Genomic DNA, 7,937 nt, shown 5'->3' with positions numbered 1-7,937 from the left:
AGGTGGCAGGAAGCGCTGCACTGTACCGTTCTATTTGGAATTGATTCTAAATGCCTAAGAATTACGGAGTGCCCAATATTGTTATTAGTCCACTGCAAATTGGAGGCGAATAGCAGAGCTTTTGACTTTGAAGGTTAGTTTTGACTACTTGTGCAAGAAAGATACTTATCGGGATTTTCATAATATTAATGTTCAACAATTGGAAGACGAAGAGCTAAGAATTGGTAACGTATTTTTTATATGCCGTATTCAAATGACCAATTGGAATTTTTAACAGACAATATTAAAACCTTATTTGATACTTGCGTACCCCTAAAAACTATGATCGTAAAGCCAAGCAGTAAACCTTGGTTCATCCAAAATATACGATTTTTAATTCAGAAACGGGATGACGCTTATAATAGCCGGAAACAATACAGGTTGAATGAGTTACGGTGCGAATATTTCTCAGTTTTTCAGTTGTAGCTGAAATACGTATGGTCAAATCGCGAATGTTTTCTAACCAGCTCAGTTCTTCTTTAAATGGCTGTCAGTTGTGGAAAAACCTACGAAAAATTTCATTGGCAAGTCAAGTCCTGATTCGACAGAAGATCTGGATAGTAATGTACTAACCAAAAAGTTTGTTTCCTTACCATCACAGCTATTTTGTCCTTTGAGCTTAAATCCTACTTTTTTATTTATGGATCAACCATATGAAGATGAGCCTGGTTTTGGTTTTAGTTCAGTAGACAGCACTTTTGTTGTAGAAAGTACATGAAAAAGATTCTGCCGATTGTTCTGCCTTATCTTACTTGTATGTTCAACACAATTCTGATGACAGTTGTCTATCCACTCCTATGGAAGTTGTCTAAAGTTTTACCTTTTCCCAAAAAACGCAAAAGGTAAAGAATTTAGGCCTGTATCTATCTTTCCATTCTTGTCGAAAGCGTTTGAAAGGAAAAGAAAAATCAGCTTTCATCTTGCGGCAAACTCGCTGCTCACACCACTACAATCTGGTTTTCGTGAAAAGCATAGTTGTATGACGGCACTGTTAATGTTACTGGCGATTCTAGTGTTGCTTAATTTTTCTAAGCCTTTCGAAACTGTCAATCACGTTAAATTGTGTAACAAACTTATGCAAAACTTTAATTTTTCAGAAGGTGCTACAAGGCTTATCTATTAATATTTGAGTAATCGAATGCAAGCTGTACAAACTGGGGATAGTTTATCTGATTTTCTACACAACGTTTCCGGTGTCCCTCAGGGTTCTATACTTGGTCCTCTGCTGTACTCAATCTACGTCAATCAACTGCCATCAATTATTAAGAACTGTTCGGTTCATATGTATGCGGATGACGTCCAATTATACATGAGCTGTCCCCTTGGGCTCATTGAGCATGCAGCATTTTTTGTAAATGAAGACCTAGAGAAAATTGAAAAGTGGTCTCAATTAAATGGTCTCCTTTTAAATCCAAAGAAATCTAAGTGCGTAGTAATATCAAGGAAAAGTATTGATCTCAAATATTTTCCTTCGATGGTATTGAGCAATGGTTAATTTGATTATGTGGAAAGTGCGAAAAATCTCGGGGTTACTTTCAATCGCAATTTGACTTGGGCTAACCATATTAATGAACTTGTGGGCAAGGTATTTGGTGTACTACATACCCAATGGGTCACTCATTCTTTTACACCTGTTCAAACACGTTTATTACTTGTAAAAACTTTAATAATGCCAATATTGATGTATGGTTGTGAAATTTATTGTAATTATAATTATGTTAACAAACGGAAGCTCAATGATGCGTTTAGTAGTGACGTACGTTATGTCTATGGCCTACGAAGGTTTGACAGATTGTCTGGCCTTACTACTAGCGTGCTGTCTATGCCTTTTTAAAGTTATCTGAACTTTCGTACATTAATTTTTCTTTCAAATATATTAATAACGCACCAACCCCAATACTGTTTTCACAAAATTAGAATTGCAACCTCCCATCGATCTCATCAATTGATTTGTCCCCGATATTCATTCTTAACATGTGAGCGTCAATTTTATGTAAACTCCGTCCGTCTTTGGAACTCTTAACCACGTCGTATAAAAGATGTACAAAATACAGCATGATTTAAAAAGGATCTAAAGGAATACTATTCAAGAAATTTGATTTAAACTGAAATTTAATATTTGATTATTTTTTTTTTCTAAATGATATGTATTAATTTTTTTTGCTCTCTTTGTAAAAATTAGCTTGTAACTAAATAATAAGATATTGTATCTTACTGTTATAAAGCATTCACGAAATAAAATGAATAAAAAAGAGACTGGGATGCGACCCACACTGATAACTTCCCATCCCGACTGTCGATTTATCTTGCTTAAAAGTTTGTCTATATGTACTCGTATCAATTTTTACCAAATTTGCGTACTGATTTTTGTAGACTTTATTTTTTATGGAAAAACGGACTGTTGGATTTTTATATAAAAATTACTGAATATCGGAAACAATATTTTCTGTGCAATAAAAAAAGTTGAAAAGACAATATTTTAAATTTTTGGAAAGCTATTTGAGTCGTAAGTAAATTTTTACCAAGTTTTAATATTGTTTTTTTTTTAGAGTTTTATATTTTGTAAAAAAAACTGTCAATTCCATTTTTCTCAAAGTTTGTCCTAATGTTGAAAACAATATTCCTAATAAGAAAAAAGTGATTACAAGCTACTACCCTCAAAGCTTTTAAAAGATATTTGAGTCGAAAATCATTTTTAATAACTTTTGTTAATTTTTTTGTAAAAAAATTGTCTGTTCGATTTTTTTTAAACTTTAACTGAATGTTGACAACAAGATTTTTTGAAAGATAAAAGTAAATTAAAGGCAATATCTCAAAGTTTTGAAAAGATATTTGAGTCGAAAATCAATTTTTACCAACTTTTGTTAATTTTTTTTTTTGGTTTTTAATTTTTTGTAAAAAAAACTGTCAATTCGATTTTTTTCAAACTTTAACTGAATGTTGAAAACAATATTTTTTATAAGATAAAATTAGTTTGAAGCCAATACCTACAACTTTTGGAAAGATATTTGAATCGATATTCCATTTTTACCAATTTTGGTAATGTTTTTTTAGATTTTTATTTTTTATAAGAAAACTGTCAATAAGATTTTTCTCAAAATTTTATCAGATGTCAAAAACATTATTCTTCGTTGCACAAAATTGGTTTAGAGGTGAAATCATATTTCAGTCGTAAAATTTTGGAGCTGACAAATTTTTTTTTTCAGTTTTATTGATTTACAAAAAAACCGTTATATTGATTTTTTTCAAAAAACATACCTGTTTGGTATCACGTTACAATATATCATATAAAATTTAATTCTAAGTCTCTAGCGTTTTTGGTTCGTAGATATTTAGGGTTAATCAAAATTTTCACCTTTTTTTTCAAACTGTTATGGTAAAAAAACCACCCACGCAATTTTCTTGAGAGCAATTTCCGCATCTTTCTGCCTTATTATCTGTATAACAATATTTATTTGAAATCGATATCTCTTTTTGGTCTTGAGCTATGGAGGACGAAAAAAACGTCGCGAACGTACGGACGTACGAACGTACGTACACACGCACGCACAGACATATCTCTAAAAATATTTTATTTCGACTCTAGGGACCTTAAAATGTCGAGAAATGTCAAAATGTTCAATTTGACAAATCGGACCCATTACAATAACTTCCTATGGGAAGTTAAAAATACTACGCAAAATGTTTAGGAATTGATGTTCGATTAGAATACTTCGATAAAAAATAAAGTTATTGTTTTCAAAATTATATCATTTTATGCAAAATTTTGTTCTTAACGTAAGATAAGGTTTTTACCAAATCTTAGTATTTTTTTAACTCAAAACTGTTGATCATTGAATAAGTTTTCGACTAAAAATTTCGGGAATAAAAACAGATTTTGAAATTAAACTTATTGTATAAAATGCAAAATATTGTTGCTAACTTTAAGTTGATTTATAACAAAATTTTTAAGGAAACATTTTTTACAAAACACGAAAACATGCCAAAACAACATAAAACTGATAAGAAAGTGTTTTCAACTTAAGTATTTTGAGAAAACAGAAAGATATTGACTTTAAATGTTATTCTCTGAAAACAAAATATTTTCAAAGTTTTAGATTACAATTTGGTTTGAAATTATTTTGAAAACTGTCGAATTGTGTCAATTTTCAAATATTTAAATCAGACTACTTCAGATTGATTTTTTGACAAGTTTTCAACCTGGAAACACTTGAGTTTCGCTCTTCAGTTGACAATATTTATAGGACGCGTATGTTTTGTATCAGAGAATAAGTATTTCAGTACAAATTTGCTGTTAATTTAATAAGAGTCCTTGTTCTTTTCGTTTTTCAAGAATATAAGACTTTTTGCGTCCTTTTCTCCCAAATCGAACTACTGTGATTTGTTTTTCGACAACAAACATCACCTTTAACTCGAACGGAAGTCTTAATCAGCACGGAACATGTCGACTCGGTGTCAGTTTGAATGTGAACCTATATTTCCTATATTCCTGTTCCAATTCAAAACGACACATTCTGCCTTCTGTACAATCCCAGCGGATGATATAGCAGAAGTGTTAAAGTTCTATAGTTTGATTTTTTTGGAATGAAAACGAAATCGATATTGTATAGTTTTTCCCCCAAAAATGTTTGTGTTCAAAAACATTTCCTCTCTCTTTTCATATTGTGTGTGTCTGACGATGTGCCTTGGTTGACTATGTTGCCCGAGCCTAATGTCTAAAGTGTACGTCGTCGTCGTCGTCATATTATTGTTCAGAGTATCAAGCGGTCTAGAGTTATACGTTATACACACTGTACTGTACACTTTGTACGGTGCCTGTGAAAACTGTCAGATGAAATAAATTTCATTTTATCGAATCGTAAATCATAAAATGACATTCATAGGTGGAGATAGTGTCGTATTTGTTCATGTTTATTGTATTGAGCCCAAGGGCCCCCAGTTACCAGTTCCATTCCATCACTCTGTGAAAACTGAAACACGAAACGAAAAAAATCCATATTCTCCCAACCCATATTCTCCCAACCGAACGATAAACCTGAGTTCACTTCATAAGCATAAATATACTATGTGTGTTATTTGCTCCCTGGGTCTGGATCTGGGTCTGGAAGGACGTGAGGTAGACGAAGGGACGACCCACCGACCGACCGACCGAACGGCGACGACGGTGACAGTGACGGAGTCAGCTTAGCTTATATGTAGCTCAGGAATAGGCAATATCTACTCGTAGAGGTGGGTCGTGGGTCTGGAATAGATACTACGAATATAGAAGTCTCGGCTACAGGCAACGCACAGGATTTTCAAATCAACCCAACCCGTCTCTGTGTACCGCTGCGCTGCTGTTGCTATCAAATATACTCGCCTCGTACTCGTACGTCGTACACAATATGACTGGAACGTGTGTCGAATTCATCGATTTTATAGGAACATCATTGAAACGTTTTCAAGGAGAGCTATATTTCTGTTTCTGTTACTGGTGCTGGTGTTGGGCTGGTTGGCTGGCTGTTTGGGCTGGATGAGTGAGGGACTTCTCTGGAATTTGTAACTCCATTTGTGTGTTGATTGTTTGTGGCGGGCCGGGCCGGGCGGTGCGATGGTAGATGGCGGCTCTATGGGAATGGGAATATTGAATTCCGCAACAAAGGATGTGACAAATTGTCAATCTCAGGTGTTGTGATAGTCCGTAATCTATATATGGATAAAAACAGAGTACGAATATTTATTGGATTATGTTATGATTACGATTCAGACAAGGTAAAGTAAGGTATAGATCTATATGAGTATGTCTGGTTCTGGTTCTTGTGTCTATAGGAACGTGAAACACTCGTATTATGGAGGTTAATTTAAATTAAACGATTTATGATTAACTCTATGTAGGTTGTAGCATTTACAGTTAAACACATCCATCAAAAAGCCCATATCCTTTACAGCTATGCCTAAAATATTAGGAACGGGAATACATTTCTTATTATTATTATGTACTTAGGCACTTGAGGGCACCCAAGGGGTTAAAAATACCCTTATCGGATTAAATCGTTTGACAGAAAATTTTTTAGTGAAAATATTGGTAAAACAACGAAAGGCGTGAAAAGTTGCGGCGGCCGATGTAAATGTTTTGGCTATTGCCTACCATTTTGAAAAGCTCAGAGTTGGGTCATCAGCGAAACAGTTTAAAGGGTTGGAAATAGTAGACAAGAGATTGTTAATGAATGTGCGGAAAAGAGTTGGAGTCAAAACGGAGCCTTGGGGAACACCAGTACTTATTTCATGAATATAGACTTGTAACTATTCAATACAACATGCATTGCACGGTTAGAAAGACAGTTTCTAAACCAACGCAGAAGAAATTCGTCAATACCAAAAGCACGAAAAAACTCTATCGAATGTTCTTGAAACAAACCATCACATCACCGTAGAACTATTGCTATGAAAGCCATACTGCCGGTCATCAAGAAGATTTCGATCTTCAAAATTTTCTTAAGTTGGTGATCAATAATTGTTTTCATGACCTTGTTATGATAGTTAAAAGGGTTCGCCTTTTTTAAGGGAGGCTAGAAAAATTCTGTTTTTCAACCACTCGGAAAGAGACCTGTAGAATAAGAAATATGTAAAAGCTTATGAAGAGGTATTGAAAGCGTTGAAGAACAGCTCCTGAGAACAATAATATGTTTACAAGTCTTCCTAGCTCTTTTAAATTTATTCCGATTCTCCTCATTGTAATTAACTTCCCAAAAGAAGTTATTGTAATGGGTCCGATTTGTCAAATTGAAAATTTTGACATTTCTCGACGTTCCAAGGTCCCTAGAGTCGAAATAAAAGATTTTTAGAAAGATGTCTGTGCGTGCGTGTGTACGTACGTTTGTACGTCCGTACGTTCGCGACGTTTTTTTCGTCGTCCATAGCTCAAGAACCAGAAGAGGTATCGATTTCAAATAAATTTTGTAATACAAATAATAAGGCAGAAAGATGCAGAAAGAGCTCTCAAGAAAATTGCGTGGGTGGTTTTTTTACCATAGCAGTTTGAATAACCCTAAATATCTTACGAACCAAAAACGCTAGAGACTTGAATTCAATTTTATATAATATATTGAAAAGTGATATCAAAGAAGTATATTTTTTGAAAAAAATCCATTTAACGGTTTTTTTTATAAATAAAACAAACTGAAAAAAATTGTCACCTCCAAAATTTTACGACTAAAATATGATTTCATCTCCAAAACAATTTTGTGCAACGTAGAATAATGTTTTTGACATCTGATAAAATTTTGAGAAAAATCGAACTAACAGTTTTTTTTTACAAAAAATAAAAACCTAAAAAATAATTAACAAAAGTAGGTAAAAATTGATTTTGGACTCAAATATCTTTTCAAAAATTTGAAATATTGGATTTAAACTAATTTTATCTTATAAGAAATATTGTTTTCAACATTCCATTCAATTTTGGAAAAAATCGAATCGACAGTTTTTTTTCAAAAAATAAAACTTTTAAAAAATACAATACTAAAATTTTGGTAAAAATTTACTTTCGACTCAAGTAGCTTTTCAAAAATTAAAAATATTGGCTTCAAACTTATTTTATTTCACAGAAATAAAATTTGGTAAAAATTGATACGTGTCCATATAGACAAACTTTTAATCAAGAGAAATCGACAGACAGGATGGGAAGTTATCAGTGTGGGTCGCATCCCAGCCTCTTTTTTCTTTATAGAATGAGATGTACTAAGGGTAAAATTTTGTATTATCTAAAGAACTTACCAAAACTACTGTTTTAGTATTGAAAAAAGTGAGTGAAGTTGATTGAGTAAAGACGTCTTTTTTTAAATCTCGCGAAAATTGTTGATGGTTTAGATCTAAAGCCGAAGTAGTTATTATAAAGTAAGTCAATCTTCGATGCAAAATTG

This window comes from Eupeodes corollae, chromosome 1, assembly GCF_945859685.1.
Source record: "Eupeodes corollae chromosome 1, idEupCoro1.1, whole genome shotgun sequence".
Classification (NCBI taxonomy): Eukaryota; Metazoa; Arthropoda; class Insecta; order Diptera; family Syrphidae; genus Eupeodes; species Eupeodes corollae.
The sequence above is the reverse complement of the archived record's forward strand: the minus strand, read 5'-3'. Positions refer to the sequence as shown.